This window comes from Trichosurus vulpecula, chromosome 2, assembly GCF_011100635.1.
Source record: "Trichosurus vulpecula isolate mTriVul1 chromosome 2, mTriVul1.pri, whole genome shotgun sequence".
Lineage (NCBI taxonomy): Eukaryota > Metazoa > Chordata > Mammalia > Diprotodontia > Phalangeridae > Trichosurus > Trichosurus vulpecula.
The window spans coordinates 293,597,263-293,614,226 of record NC_050574.1 but is presented as its reverse complement, the minus strand read 5'-3'; the positions used below and the strand labels follow the sequence as shown (position 1 = coordinate 293,614,226).

General features: G+C 38.0%; 1 non-coding gene across 1 annotated transcript; it reads right to left on the bottom strand.

The window, feature by feature from the left end:
* Positions 1–15,905: 15,905 nt before the first annotated feature.
* Positions 15,906–16,012, bottom strand: LOC118840627. The gene has a single exon (XR_005009797.1). It is a non-coding gene; the product is annotated as a U6 spliceosomal RNA (small nuclear RNA).
* Positions 16,013–16,964: the final 952 nt, after the last annotated feature.

The window sequence follows — 16,964 nt, the reverse complement described above, 5'->3', positions numbered from 1 at the left end:
GTTACCTCAGAGGTCATCAAATTCAATTCCTTCATTTTACAGTCGAGGAAACTGACCTGAGGGATGTTAAGTGACTTGGCCAAGGTCATACTTGTAGTAAGAATCAGAGGTGGAATTTGAACCCAAATGTTCTGATTCCAGAGCCAGTATTCTTTCCATTGTACCATCTGCCTCCTGCTAGATAGCATAATTTATTTAATGTTGCTTTTTCTCTAAATCAACAGCTGAAGTATCCAAGTGAAACTGTTGGCTATACCAAGAGGTACAATGAATATAGACATAAAGAAACATAAACTTCCAAGTACAATGTGGCACTTTTACTCTTTGACTCAGCTGTTACAAATGATTACCTTTCACTTAATCTAACTGACTATTTTCCTACTCTCAATTGTAATCATTTTTAATCTTCCCGGAGGGGTTAGTGGGCTTTTAGCTATTCTTACCCTGGCAAGTTGGAGAGCATCCTGAACGGATCAGCTGCTTCTCCATTTGTGTCATTTAAAACCTGTATGAAGCTGTTTATTTTAGTCTCCATAGCTAGGAACTTCAATCGATCGATCAGCCAGCATCTGCTACGTCCCAGGTACTGTGTGAGATATTGGGTATTACGAAGACCAAAAAGAGTTCTCAAGTAGCTTACATTCAATGGGAGAAACAACATATACACATATAAATTAATACAAAAGACATTGCAGTAATTTGGAAGGAGTCACTAACAGCTGTGGGCTAAGGAGTGGCTTCATGTAAAAGGTGGTGCCTGGAAGTCCTGAAGGGAACTAGAGATTCTAAAGGTAGAGATAAGGAATAAGTACATTCCAAATAGAGGGACAGCCTATACACAAAGACACAGACTGGGAAGATGGAACACTGCATTTGAAGAATAACAAAAAGACCAGTTTGTAGAGTGTAATAGTGTAATCAGTGAAAAGGAGGAGTATATCCTAGGTTTGGAAAAGTAGCAGGCAGCTAGGTGATGCAGTGAATAGAGTGCCAGGCTTGAAGTCAGAAAGACTCATCTTGTGACTTCAAATCCACTTATCGGGTAAGTCACTCAATCCTCTTTGCCTCAGTTTCCTCATCTGTAAAATGAACTGGAGAAGACAGTGGCAAATCACTCTAGTATCTTTGCCGAGAAAACTCGAAATGGGGTCATGAAGGGTAGGACACAACCGAACAACAGCAACCACAAAACCAAGGATTATTCTTTTTTAATCTGGCAGGAAAGAATAGGAGGGCCTTCCTGGGTGAGTTACCCTACATACCCTATGGCTAGATCATGAGTAGCGCAAATAGTGGTGGTCACATTATTCAGATTCACACTGCATATGTTCAGTGGACTCAAACAACTGCCAAATTTTACCTAATAAAAACTTCAAATGATATGCATGCAAATACATGTGACTACTTTTGGGAATTCAGTTTTGAACTAATCTAATTGGAACTAAGTTGTAGTTCCTATTATGAAATATGTGTCCTAAGTCAAAGCTTTAATAAGCATTTATTAAATGCCTACTATGTTCCAGGTGCTGTGATGAGCTCTGAGGTTCCAAAGGGAGCCCAGTATACTGATGGCATATCCTCTCCCAGAATGCAGATCAAGGCACATGTAACAATGTAACAACTTAACCACAACCAGGGTTTTTTTTTTCTTTTTTTCTTTTCCCCTTTTCACTTTTAAATGCTGTGAGGAATCCCGCTCTGCAGTACTGTCTCATAAACTGTATAAAAAAATAGGACTTTAGAATTGGAATGCACCCTGGGGATTTTCTGCTTTAACCCCTTCATTTTACAAAAGAAGAAACTGAGAGCCAGAGAGAGGAAATTGTCAGACTAAGGTGATACAGACATGACAATGGAATAGGCAATAGATTGAGGGGAGAAAGGAAAAAACAGAATTACAAAATTTTAGATTTAGAAACACCATCACCAGCAAATAAATGACTACATACATGCATACATGTATACATATATACACATATACATACATAAGCGAATGAATGAAGGTTCAAGGATGAAACATTTTCCCCATGGGCTGTGTTCAACCTGAGACCATGATTTCTAGCCTAAAGTTTTAGACAGAGCTCTGAAAAGCTATCTGTCAGCCACCTGGTTAAGATCCATGATATCTGAGGACATGCCACAAAAGTATAATGTAAATCTCTGTCCCACAAAGACTCTTTTTCAATGTTTACTTAAGTTTGAAACTAGTCAGAGAGCCTCTGTCACCTAATTCACATCCCTTAACTATGAATAGAAATGTTTTTTAAAAAACAAATACAAAACCTGGGAATTCACCTTCTTTTTGCCTGGAACAAAGACCTAAGACTAGACCAGAGACCAAGTCCCATGAATAAAGCCACTTAGTTGTTTTTTTTTTTTGTTTTTTTTTTTTTTTTAATTTTGAGGGCTGAGATGTCTAGGTGACAGGTGAGTGAGCACAAAGTCACCTAATTTATTTTATCTAGCATATCCCAGCCAGCCACCAGGAAATCTGCTCTTGTTGGGCATTCTACCACCCAGACAAGCTTGCTTTTTAGATAGAGCATTGAATACATTCTTAATGCATGCCAGACATTGTGCTATATTCTGGAGATACATGTAAAAATAAACAAGACCCTCCTTGCCTTCAAGGTGTTTACATTCTAATAGAAGAAGACAACACACAAATGGGTGCCAGGAATCAGAAAGGGGTAAGGAGGAAAATGGCACTTCCTCAGGGGCATGACTGGAAGACTGTAATAAGTTGCGTGGTTCTTTTATACTCTTACCCTGAACACAAGGACACAACAATCCGCTTCCCAATGGCTTCACTCATAACCTTGTGATTTTTCAGACCCAAACTCCTTTCTCTGTCCATCGCCTGTATTGTCTTCCCTATTAGAATGTAAGCTTCCAGCAAAAAAAAAAAAAATAAATAAAATAAAAATAAAACAAAAAAAAAACGGGGGGTGGGGCAGCTAGGTGGCGAAGTGAGTAGAGTATCGGACCTGGAGTCAGGAGGACCTGAGTTCAAATCCGGCCTCAGACACTTGACGCATGTACTAGCTGTGTGACCTTGGGCAAGTCACTTAACCCTAACTGCCCTGCCAAAAAGAAAAAAAAAAGAATGTAAGCTTTCTGAGAGCAATGACTATCTGATTTTGGGTTTTGTATCCCCAGCATCTGCCACCGTGTCTGGCATATAGTAAAAGTTTAAGAAATTATTTCTTTTGCATTAACTCATTCATTCACTAGGTAACACCCCACTCCCAGTACACACACATCCTTCCCTCCTTTTCCCAGCAGGAGCTAAAATGTGGTAGAAGGGGCAGGTACCAAGAAATCCTGACCTGGAGAGTTTCATCAGTTCCAAAAGCTCTCAGAATCTGCATCCTCCTCCTTCACCACCACCTCCTCCTCCTTTCCCTTCTTATCAACTAATTGCCAAGGTATTTGGTACAGTGAGCACAAAAGGAACACAACAATTCAATTTGACTCAATAAACATTTATCAAATGCCTCAAGGAGTTTTCATTCAAAAGAAACCTTTTTCTAGCTTTCCTAGCTTCTTCATTACCCCTTATGCGGGTAGGAGGAGGGAGAGATAACAATGTATTATTATAAGTGTATAGGATTTATGGTTTACAAAGCCATTCTACATATATCATGTCTTTTGATCCTAACAAATCCCTTATGATAAAGATAGGGGAGGTATTATTATAACCATTTTCTAAATAAGGAAACTGAACCTCAGAGAGGTTAGTTTTTTGTCTTATATAGCTTGGAACCAAGGACCATGCAAATTATTGTAGTTTTTCTGTCATGAAATACCTTTTTCCTCCTTACCCCCTTCTGATTACTAGCACCCATTTGTGTGTTGTCTTCTTCCATTATAAGGTAAGCACCTTGAAGGCAGGGAGGGTCTTGTTTATTTTTATATGTATCTCTAGAATTTAGTACAATGTCTGGCATATGTTAGGAACTTATTCAACACTTTATCTATCTAAAAAGGTTAAATTACTTTCACTAATGACTAATAAGTGACTGAACTAGGGTGACCTTTTGCCTATAACTTTTCATTTACACATCTGTATTTTACTTACTGTGTTTTGTTTGTTTATTTTGCCATAATTATCTGTGTGACCTAGCCCTTATCAAGATGGTAAATTCCTTATCTAAATTCAGCTTTTCTCTGGTTCTGAGCACAGAGTGTGCCTCTGTACACAATACAGGCTTAATAAGTATTTATTGAATTTAGTTGAAATTTCAGGGCTCTTTATCTTCTGATATGCTACACAGATATAATATCTCTCCCCTTGTCTTCCCTCAAATATTTAAACTTAAGGGGGATGGAATGATGCTAAGCACCTCTTTGCAAAGATAATGATTAGAAGAAGGTGAATAGGCAGGTCCCTACTCTGTCCCCCATTATATTACTCATAGCTTGAGTATGGATAAAGCCAAATGCTTCATCAGCCTGAGTCACATGGCAGGCTGTTCCAGATGTGCTGACTGGTCAGAGGGTATAAATTGTCAGATTTTAAGTCATCCCTGCCCAAGCACAAGCTAGCACTTGGTGACTTTGTGAGTGACAACTTCACTGCCTAGTGCCTGCTATGAGGCTTGGCCTAAGCTTCCCATTTTTAATCCCTTTTTTGTGGGTCAAGGGCTGATAATTTGAACATGGAAGAAGCATAATGGCTAGGCAGTACATATTTTAGTCCCACACACCGATTCACCGCTCTGTGCCCCGGGAAAACTCTAGTCCTACACAGGCATGTATGGTTCTCATGGTTTAACTAAGTGTTTCCCAGGAGATTTGTACAGTGAATTAACATCTTCCCTCCTACTGAGACCTCTACATCTACAAGAAGTGAGAGCCAGCCATAATTTTAATGCATGAAGGAAACGGGTTAAAGTTAACATAATACTAACAAATAGTACACAAAAGCTTTCTCCAACTAAACTGGATTAAGCCTCAAATCTTGGCTCAAGCTGACAAAGGCAGTCTGTGTGTGTGTGCACGTGTGCATATATTACGGCTACAAAATGCAGCTCTAATTTCTGCTGTAGAAAAGAATAATCTAGTAAGTCCATGAACGGTGCTTTCCTTGACACTGTCTTCCCAAATGTAATTGTTTAAGGAAAAGCCTGGGGCCCTGAATGCAAACACAGTGGGCATATTTCTGTTTCACAAGTACATCTGAGATGCCTTGCACTTTCTCACTGTGGAGTGAAGGCTTCTTAATCATGAAAGGCAGCCCAATGTCTTGGGTGGAGTGTTGGACTTAGGGTCAGGAAGACCTGGGTTCAAATTCTACCTCTGATGCTAGCTGGGCAAATCACCTAACCTGGTTGAGTCTCAGTTTTCTCATTCATACAATGGTGATGACAATGTCTGCGATACCTCACTGGGTTGTTTTGGAGGTGGCAAAGCTGTGATTTTATTGGCATAGGGAATTTCCAAGAAGTAAACTACCTCTACCAATGCAGATTGGCCTTTGTTCTATAACTTGGAGATGTATGGGACCTTGACACCCTGTGTGTGAGAGGCAGCCTCTTCTGAAGCTAACTCTAGCCACTGGATAGTTGGGAGGCTCCACTGAGTAAATGAAATGATTTGTAAATAGAGAGCCCTGTTTCAGCATCACCCAGCACTTTGTCTTTCCCTCTCTTAGGTACTTATGTATTATTCTACTTATTTGTACAAATACCAGGTCCTCCTACTAGGTTCATATATATGTATATATATATATATATATATATATATATATATATATATATATATGTATACATACACATTTTTTTGCTTGAAGTGAATTAAACGAAATCAAATAAGAAGGAAAAGGGCAATTAACACATGTTCTAATTGTTCTCGGAAATAGCATCTAAAGCCCTTCAAAGCCTGCCCTGGTCCCTGCCTACATTTTGTTCAGTGATTTCAGTCATGTATGACTCTATGGGACCTCATTTGGGGTTTCCTTGGCAAAGATACTAGAGTGGCTTAACATTTCCCTCTCTAGTTCATTTTACAGGTGAGGAAACTGAGGCAAAAAGGGTTAAGTGACTCGCTTAGGGTCACACAGCTAGTAAGTGTCTCAGGCCAGATTTGAACTCTGGAAAATAAGTCTTCCTGATTTCAGGCCCAGAGTTCTACCCACTGCACTATCGAGCTTCCCCCTTCTCTGTTTATATACCTGAAGTTTTCTGCCACTTTAACAGAGAATGAAATCTTTCATTTCACAATTAGAGATGAAATGAAGAGTCTAGACACCCCAAGGACAGGTAATGCATTGACAAACTCCCTTTCTTTAAGTCATGTTCTTTCTTCAGCAAAAGAAGAATCACAAGAGAATAGGGTGGCTATAGGTGTCTGATGATTAGGGATTGAGAAAAGGGCATAGAAAATGAAGAAAGGGGTCATGGCAGACAAGCTCTGCCAACGGTGCCTTGTATAAGTGTTTGCTGAGTGTAGTTGTTGAATTTCACAGTTTGCCAAAGGCAAATCATTATGCTAATCTTCATGAACAGTGATATTTGTCCTGAGATGGGGACCTGACTAGGGAAGGGCACAGTATCATTCAATGGAAAGAGCCTTGGCTTGGGGTCAGAAGGACCTAATTCAAATTCCTTCTTCTTTTTTACCAGTATAACCATGGGCAAGTCACACACAGCCTCTCTGGGCATCAGTTACCTTCACCTATAAAATGAGGGATTTCAACTAGATGGCCTCTAAAGTAATTTTTTTTGTTCTTTTTGTATATTACAGAAATATATGGGATTTTTGGGGGGTAGGGGCTGCTACCTGAGCACCTTTTCCTAACAGTGAGGAATAGGGCTCAGAATAACATGTTTTTAAACCCTACATCTTTAAGATGATACCATTCCTTACAAGCATTTTCATACTGGTACTTAGCAGTTCAAAAGACATGGAACTGTATGCTTTCAAATGGGGCTACAACTTGCCCAGGCTTACACAGCCATTATTTGAGACACATCCAAATACAAGTCTGAGGTATGCTGGAATCAGCTGTAAGGAGCCAGATGTTACATTTTCAGTGTAAGCTTTTTACCAGCAAACCCTACAAATCATAGCTTGGTTTATTTATCATTTACACATCACTTAAGAAAGTGATAGAGAAGTTGTTAATAATGCAATTCGAAGTATATAACCAATACATTCCTTGCTACAACCCCAGAGCCAGTTCTGAAACATTTACCAACACAATCTCCTCCAAAAGTCTAGCACTCTCCTCACCAAATCATGCTCCCTCTATGATTAAAAAAAAAGTGTATTTTTGAGGCTGTGCAGATAAACAAAACAAGCAGACACTAATACTACTATGCTCTTATGTTAAAGGGTGATATTTACAAAGTTGAGAAGAACCCTGTCTATGTTTTACATAGCCATCAAATTATTCAGAATTTTCATAATAGACACTTTTTAAAAACATCCTTAGAGGAATTATTATAAGCAAAGTATCTGATCTTAAAGGCTGTATAGATTAGTAGATTAAGGACAGGTCTGGGAATCAGGAGAAGCTGACTTCAAATTCTACCCCTGACAAGAGCAATGCGTCCATGGGTAAGTCATTAACCTTCATTTTTCTCAGGCAACTTCCTAGGTCAAGGTTTCTTAACATTTTTTTGAGTGTCATGGACCTCACTGGCATTTTGTGGTAAAGCCTATGGACTGTTTCTCAGAATAATGTTTTTAAATGCATCAAATAAAATCCATAGGATTACAAAGGCATCCAGTTATATTCGAATACAGTTTTTGAAAACTTTAAAAAATGTTAATATAGACCTTGCCTTTGATCAAGAGGTGCAAGAGATCTCAGGGGTCATCTAGTCCAATCCCCCTTATTTTACAAATGAAGAAAGTAATTTATCTGCGAAATGGCAGATAGATTGTGATCTTTGGTAGCAGAGAAAGTTCACTACCCTCATGAAATCATTGGTCCTTAAGAGTATCATGGTTAGAATTCTAGATTATTAGAGCTGGAAAAGATCTCACAGAACATAATTAAACATATACATATACACATATACATATATGTACATATATTCATTCACTTATATTCATATACATATGAATTTTTATGGCAACATGCATTTTCACAAATAATTTAGAGACTGATTTGCCCAAGGTTTGCATAGGTAGTAAGAAACAAAGCTGGGGGAGGTGAGCCCAAGTTCAAGGTTCTTTCCACCACACACACACACACACACACACACACACACACACACACAAAACCGCTTTAGATGTTTGATTACATACCACCAGAGCAGCATTACTTGCCACTAAATCTCACTGGGGATAAGGATGGAAGTGATGCAAATGTTTATTTAAAAATTACTATCACGGTATATAACCTATTGTTTGTTACTCTTTAACATCTTGATCTGAGTTGCCCAAGTAGGCTCCGCTGATTTCAAAAAACTTGGGGAGGCCTATTATACACAAAGTAATTTCTGCTTTGAATATGTAGTGACTGCCTGCAGTCTCACTTCCCATGATACTTAGTCCAAAGTTGCTGAACATTATCAACCTTCCAGATTTATTACCTTATAGTTCCTCACAATCTAACTTGAAGCTGTGGTAAAATGAATTTGCCTCATAGGCTTCATTAACACAGATTTGCATCCTCATTCTCCTGTAGCTTTTTCCCCAAAGTATATCCACCCCCTCCCCAATCTGCTGTTGCTTTACCCCATGGTAAGGAACTTCATGGTGGCATAAACAAGTAGTTGGAGATTGTTGTTTATGCTCATTTCTAATAGCTATTTGAAATATAAGACATAAAATTACCAGCTTACAATATCGTTCCATATTAACAGTGGGGAGGGTGTATGTAAAACAGATATTAAAGGATTAACTGTAAAATACATTTCACTAAGCTAAATCATTTCCTGGTAAATGGTCGTTTCCAGCTATTACATAGGATTCATAAAGTTGAGTGGATTTATTTTTATTTTTCTATTAGTCTGCAAAAAATATTCCATACTGAAATTTAGTTCTTCTTCCCGCCCTATTATTCAACCACCTTTTTTTGGTTCTTCTGTCTTCTAAGGTCAGAGGTTCCTGAACAGGGGTCTCTGAAGTGTGTGTGTACATATATATATATACATACACAAATATACACACACACACACATATATACATAAGTATATATACTTATATGCACATATACACACATATTTATTCATACATACACAACTGCATTTCAATAAAATTGATTTCCTTTGTGATCTTATATATGTTATTTTATGAATTTAAAAACATTATTTTGAGTACAGGTCCATAGACTTTGCCAAATTTCCAAAGAAACAATCTGACACAAAGAAAGACTGAAAATCCTTGGGATAGGGAGAAGTTGATAAAAAATGGAAATTTGAGACAGAGATGATACTAAGCTTTATGCTAAAAGCTGCTTGTGGGTGTCACCAGCCAATCTTTCAGACAAGTTTACTGAGACCCAACTGCAACAAGAAAACAAAGGTGCAGGGGTGTGATATTACAAATGTTTGTAGCAAAGATTAGGGAGCTATAACACAACAGAAAATCCAGTTAACAAGGCAAATCCACCACAGGACATAAAACAATGGTCTCAATATCTGCTTCCCATTCTACTGGCTCACAACCCTTTGTTCTAACCAAACTAGGCAAACATCAGGAATCAGAGATCCAGGCTTTGAAAAGGAAGGGAAGAAAAATCTGTAATCTCCTAGGGTGGAAACTGTGAAGTATTAAAGCAGCTATTTGGTGCATAAATACAAAATAGCATAATCTCTCTGTTTTCTTCTGAGACAGTTGCCTGTTGTCATAATCCTAAAATTATTCACTCTTCCCAAATCCCCATAGACTTATTAATTTTCATAAACTGCTTTAATGGAAACTTTTCTTCAAAGATGCAAAGTAATCTTTCTTGGAGCTTTGCTTTCATTTTTTGTCATACATGGCATGTTCAATCTCAGAGAATACTCAAACTGAGTTCTCATTCTTCAGAGAAATTGGTTATGGATACTATAAATAATCATGATAGAAAACATAAGCATTAAAAGGAAAATGAACTATACATAGACTTGTTTGAAGACAGGCAAAGACATTTAAATTCCCTGGAGGTTATTATTATTGCCAAATGAAGTTTCTGCTTTGATTACCTGCTAATAATCAGCTAGTTATAAAGTCAATAAATTGTTCCATTGGGTGACTGGAATTGTTTGAACTGACAGCTGTAAGTATTTCTTTGAAACTTTCCTATGCAAGCCATTCCTTGTTCTTCAAAACATTTATTATATTTAATCTCCACTTTTATGTTCACTTTCTTCAAGTGGGATGGTAATTTTTTTTCATAAACATTTTTCCTATTGATCCAAAACTAATGAAATAAGATGCCCTCTAACTCTCGTGCTTAAAAATTCAGAAGGGATGTAAAAGGATGTCTTACATATTTAAACAAAGATTGCTGAATCACAGAATTAGAGGACAGGACAGGGCCTGAAAAGGTCACCCAGTTCAACCTGATGTCAAACTCTAGACCAAGCTGGAGATCTCCAAAGAATGTGTGTGATAAGCTCAGCTTGAAACAGCAATATTTTCATTAACTAGAAAGCAAGTGATAATGATTCTCAATTAAAATTTTGCTAGAGTTCACTTTTAGGAGAGAGGTGAATACCATCAAATGACTTCATACCTGGGTTTTATTTAATAAAGAAGCATGTTATAGGGTATGTTTTAAGGGCAACTAAGATTCAACCCAATATCTTATTCATATCCATTTGTGTACACATTGGTGTATAATACATACATGGGTACCTATACATGTATATCACATATTTCCTACATGTGTATATTTGTGTGTGCTCACAGATATGTGTATGCATCTGTGCATTTATATATGTATGCATGCATGTGTTTGTATATATGTGTGTATGCATACATAGGTGTATATACATATATGTGTGTGTGTGTGTGTATTCCACAAACGGGGACTGTCTTTTATCTTTCTTTATGTCACCAGCATTCAGTATAGTGTCTGGCATGTAATAGGTGCTTAATAACTGTTCATTGATTGACTGAAAGGCTAAATGACTTGCAACGGTCCCATGGTTGAAGTGTATCACAGGTAGGACTTAGAGCTCTAACCATGGCACCAAATTCCTTTCAATACACATATTTTCATTCATCTATACCTATATGCAGTGATCACTGATGATGTGACTGATGGCCCTAAGGTGATTGATCTTCAGTCATCAAAGGAAACTTTGATTTGTTAAAAATTGAAAAAAAACCCAATTGTTTTAGAGAAGTAAGACCTAAGTTTGAACCTTGAGCCTGCCATTTCCTAGTTGTGGAATGATGGACAAGAAGCTCAACTTTTCTGAACCTCAGTTTCATTATATGTGAAAGGACGATATCAGTGCTTTGGGGTTATGTACCTCACAAGAGTTTTGCCTTTGGTAAAGAGCAATATAAATGGCAGCTATTATTATGAACAATAATTGTTCCCTCTATCTCAGCCCCCAAACATACATACTTCTCAATTTTCCAGTTAAACTTACTTTGTTAGACAATTCATCAAACAAGGATAGCCTAGTTAAATGAGATTAAACTGTGTATGGTTATAGGATTTATCACCACATATAAATATAGCTGATGTTTATATAGTGTTTTGCATACATTCCCTTGTTTAGTCTCACAACAATCTCTTGACATAAGTAATACCAGATAGTATAAATCCCATTTTACAGAAAAAGAAACTGAGTCTCAGAGAAGTTACACTGTGAGTAAGCATCAGAAATAGAATTTGGACTCAGGTATTTATTCTTTAAGTCTGGCCCTCTATCCATTAAGCAATCCTGACTCCTACAGCAGACACCTAGTCCAACTCCTTAACTGAAACATTTGACAGCAACCTATGTATCAGCACTGAAGTGAGGGTCCTTTGTAACAAAGGATTGTTAGGCTGGAACAGTATGAAGACTAGAAAAGGCAGGGTAGCAAGATGCCCCACTGTTCAACAGGGAGCTGAAGGTAAACAGATGCCAAATGAGAATAGAAAGCAAAACAGACTGCTCAATGAGATCTGGAAAGGCAGCTTCAAGCGATTTGGAACAGACTTGGATTTGGAAATCACAATCACAGGAGCCAGATTCAAAGCTACATTCAAGAGACATGTTGCAGATGTCTAGTGTTACGATCAGGGTGTCAATCTGCCTATTGGAGGCACTGTATAGTTAGTGGAAATTGCATTCAGTTTGAGTCAGCATGGAGTGCTGAGATAAAGAAGACCTGGGTTCAAATCTGTTCTCAGCTACTTACTATCTTGAGGACCCTCAGCTAGTTGCTTGACTTCTCTTGGCCTCCATGTTTTATCTGTAACAGGAGGGGATTGGACTGAATGGCCTCTGCAGTCCCTTCCAGCTCTGAATCTATGATCCTTTGCCTTGTGAACTAAGATTCAAATCCTAGGTGTTTCCTATTTGACTTCGGACAAGTCACTCTAATAATTGATGCTCATTTTCCTTATCTTTAAAAAAGAAGCAGTTGAATAAGAATAAGGGATTCTTCATTTTTTGTATGTGTGTATCATGGACTACTTTGGCAGTCTGATGGACTGCTTCTCAGAATAATATTTTTAAATGTATAATATAAAATACATATGTTTGCAAAAGACACTAATTATTTTGAAGATGTAATTTCCCAGCCTCTCCCCCATCCAAGGTCATAGATTCCCTGAACTCTACCCATGGATCCCTGGCTCCAGCTTCTGAATCCCTGGACTATTTGATTTTTTGCTGAAGTCTCTTTCAGGTTTAAGTTCCGTGATCCAACCGTTTCCTCACACTCCCTTCAGTCACTTTGGCCTCAGGGCTGTTCATATCCTGGAGGACGTTGTTGCCTTATCAGAAAATGTAGAAGAAAACTCCTGAGTTAGAGCCTTTTACTTTGGCCTTGTATTCATCTGTGGTGTCCATTTAACCAATTTCTTGCACTGTCTTGTCAGTACAGTGAGATTCTTGACCTGGTGAACACACTTGCCCCTGTTGAGCTTGTACTCTTTTAACCTTATCTTTTTCAGTCTGGATTCCTAACTTACTGTTTGCCACAATCTTTAAGTAACCAGCTCTGCCAGACCTGTGCCCCATCACGGTCTCAAACTGCCCCTGTCTGGTGATTCCTCCCGTGTTACTGTTTATAACCCAGGATAACATAACATAGATTTTGAGGGTCTATTTTCAAGAGAAGTTATCGAGCCAACAAAAAAGTGATGGGGTGCAAAGTGTAAAGCAATGACTCCTGAAATTCCATCTCTTTCAGCCTTCATGGCTTAGTATCATGAGAAATGGCAGCTTCCTTTGCTGTACCTTACCTGGACATGGGCATTTAAATGCAACTACCCCTACCCCTTGCAATGCAGTTACTTATTGCCATGATGCCTTCTTATCTATTTCTGTATTAATTTAATTTTCAAATTAGTGTATGCAAAAGTCTAAAGAGTGATATGAAAATGGTCTGAGATAGCTTTGTGTCATAGTGACTAACATGCAGGACTTAGAGTCAGGAAGACCTGTCTTCAAATCCAGCCTCAGCTACCTGTTAGCTCTGTGACCTTGCAAGTCATTTAATTCTTCTCAGTCTGTTTTCTTATCTGTCAGATGGGTATAATATCACCTATTTTACAGGGCTTCTGTTAGAATGAATGAGATAATGTATAAAAAGTATTTTGCAAATGTTATATGACTGTTAGTAAAAGGAATAGGACTGAATATATGATTTCATTGATACAGAGAATTCTCAGGCAAGGAATCTCCTTATACCAACGTAGGACAGCACCTTTCCTCAATCTATTGTCTTACAGAGTTGCCTAGAGCATTGAGAGGTTAAAACTTGCCCAGGGTCACACAGCCTGTAACCTGCAGATGTGGAACCTTAACCTAGGTTTTCCTGGCTTGGAGGGCAGTTCTCTATGCACTTTATGACACTAACTCTTAGGTGTTGCTATTGTAGTAGTAACACATGCTCTGAGGTCACTCTTTCAACTTCTACTGGCACTTCCACCGGCAAACTGGTACCCAGGAGTGATTACCACATCTCCCCTAGGGCTGGTCCACAGTGGTTTTCTAATGCTATGGCTCATGAGCTCCCCATCCCACCCAATGATTATCAGTTAATATCAGTTAGCCATACTAATCTTCCTGACTCCAGGTCCAGTGCTCCATCCACTCTGACATGTATCAGATGACTTTGGAAGTTATTTAAAGCACCAAAGGATGTGACTTAGAGTTAGTAAGTTGTAGTCATGATTAAAGACTCAGATCAGAAGCAACTTGAGTAGTTGTCTAGTTCGACTCTCTTATTTTACAGATGAGATCAGTATCAAAGGCAGAATTTGAACTCAGACCTTCCTGACTCCAAGCCCAATGTTCTATCTACTATACTATGATGATTTTATCCTCTTCATGGTGAGTTTTGTTTTGTAGCTGTTTTTGTCTCCCCCCCTCCCCTCCACCATGGATCGGTTCTTTAACTTATTCAGCTAACAATGTTCTAGTATTTAACAATTCCATTAGGATATTTGCCTGCATTTTAACCTAAAACAATCTTGGTGCAGCTTAAGCTCATTTCTTCTTACAAAAGACACAGCAGAGGCAATGAACAGCTGGTCATTCCAACTATACTTGAACAGTGATGAGTCATCCACGAGCTTTAACATCCCTAGGCTATATAAGCCCAATTTCTTTCACCTTTTCTTAGAGGTTCTATTTTCTTATATTTGTAGTCAATACTTATGCCTTGCCTCTAAACTTTTTCTGCGTTTTCTTACTTTTAAGTTGTAGACTGAGCTAGTCTCAGCCCTCAAAGGGAGGGCTGGGCAGAGAGCAGCAGAGGAAATAGATTCTCACTTCACACTAGCTTCCTTCAATAACTCAGACAGTTTAAGATTTTACCTTTAAAATGAAGGATGGCCCAAACATTTCAGAATTTCACTTTTTTGGCCTTCAAACTTCTATGACATGAAAAACAATATCATTAATCTTCCAGGATCTGCTCTGCCTATGATTTTGGGAAGCTAAAAATAAATAGGTCTACTACATTTCCTCCCCTGAAATGTAAAGTTGTAACTATTAAAGGTTGGAGCATAGATTTGTGTATTCTTGTGAACAACAAAAGCAACCAACAATTACAGGGGCATAGTATTTAGAGCCTGGAAGGATATTAGATATCCTTTCAATCTAATTTTATTGTGAGGAAGCCAAGACCTGGAGAGGTTAAGTACTATTCCTGAGATCACACAAGTAATTATTTTGTTACTTTATTCACTCAAAATTAGACATTATCTTTAATGTTAGAGTGTGTATGTATTACAATTCAAAAATGCCTTGAATTTTACTGGATTGTCTAATGAATTTTCATTATAGGCCCAAACCAGCTATCACGTGAATTGGGGATACAAACGACTGCCACAGTTTGGTGGCATGATTTGCATCATTTTCAGTTCCTTTTCACATTTATTTCTGTGGTCTGTCACGAGAACCCAAAACCATCCGAAAGAATTAGGCAGCTCTCAGCGCGATCTCATTATTGACATTTATGTTGATCAATGTTGGCGCCTGCAGAATTGGAATCTGCAGATCAATTCCCTTATTAGATTCTTTCTTCCTGCTGCTGTGATCATTTTATCACACAGGCTGTGGCTATCAAAGGTTGCTTTATCACCATATAATGAGATAAGCACAGTTGGTTCCTTGAGCATATTGAGAGAAATCAAAACTTTCCTGATTTTAAATCTCATTTTCTCAAACCTTTACTCATTATGTTTATATTAGAAGTCCACAAAAAGCATCCTTAAAACTGCGTTCCATGGGGAAAAAAGATCACATTTGGCTTTTCTCTCTGCTTTTTATTTTTAAAAATAATAAATAAAAATGGAACACTTTACGAATTTGCGTGTCATCCTTGCACAGGGGCCATGCTAATCATCTCTGTATCATTCCAATTTTAGTATATGTGCTGCTGAAGTGAGCACCACAATTTACTTATAAAGAATATGAGCCTATTACTCTATGAGGCTGTTCTTCATTTTATCTCCTCAGAAATTTGCATGTTTTAACCACTCTGTATAAGATTTGAAGGTAGATTCTAGATTAAATATTATCCTTGGTTTTTTCGGACTCCGGTAGCTATGAGGCCAACATGATAGACTATTTCTCTGGGCACTAGTTTTCTCATCTGTAAAAGAAGGGAGTTGGATAAGAAAATCTCTAGGTCCCTTCCCATTCTAAATCCACAATCCCTATGATTTTCAGCTTACTTTATTGTTCATAAAGAAAAGCAAAAATCAAATCTCGTCCACATTTTGAAAGTGAACTTCAGATTTCTGGTCAAGTATCTTAACATGGATCACAAGAGGGACTGAAGTGGGTGGATGTCTTAATACAACCTACCAAAATTACTAGAGGAAAAAAAAACATTCAAGATAACTGTCATCTTATTAGGAGAACAGTAGTATAATCTTACATAGGCTCATAAGCCCTGAAAGGAAGCTTCAAGGTCATATTGCCCAATTTCTTAATTTTATAGATGAGGAAGGGCCCCAGAGAAGTTAAGTGACTTTCCCAAGGTCACACTAGAAACTAACATCAGAATACAGTTCTTCAAAGAGAGCACGTTATACTTATAGCCTAAGTATTTTCTACATGCTAACCCCTAGAATTCAAGGGATACAAGCCACTGTATTTAATTCTTCACAGGCAAAATGGAGCTGAAAATTGAGGCGATAACACATTTTCTTGTTTTTTTTAGAGGTCTGAATGATCTGCATTGTCTTTCTATCCTTAAAGTCATGAGAAAATTGTCTAAAACCCATTTAACTTTGTCTATGGAGTAAAGGTCTTTTACTTTCATGTGTAGAAAAGAATCAGGTGTTTAGGCATTCCTATTTACCTTTCAGAATCCAGGAGCTCAAGGCCCTGGAAGGG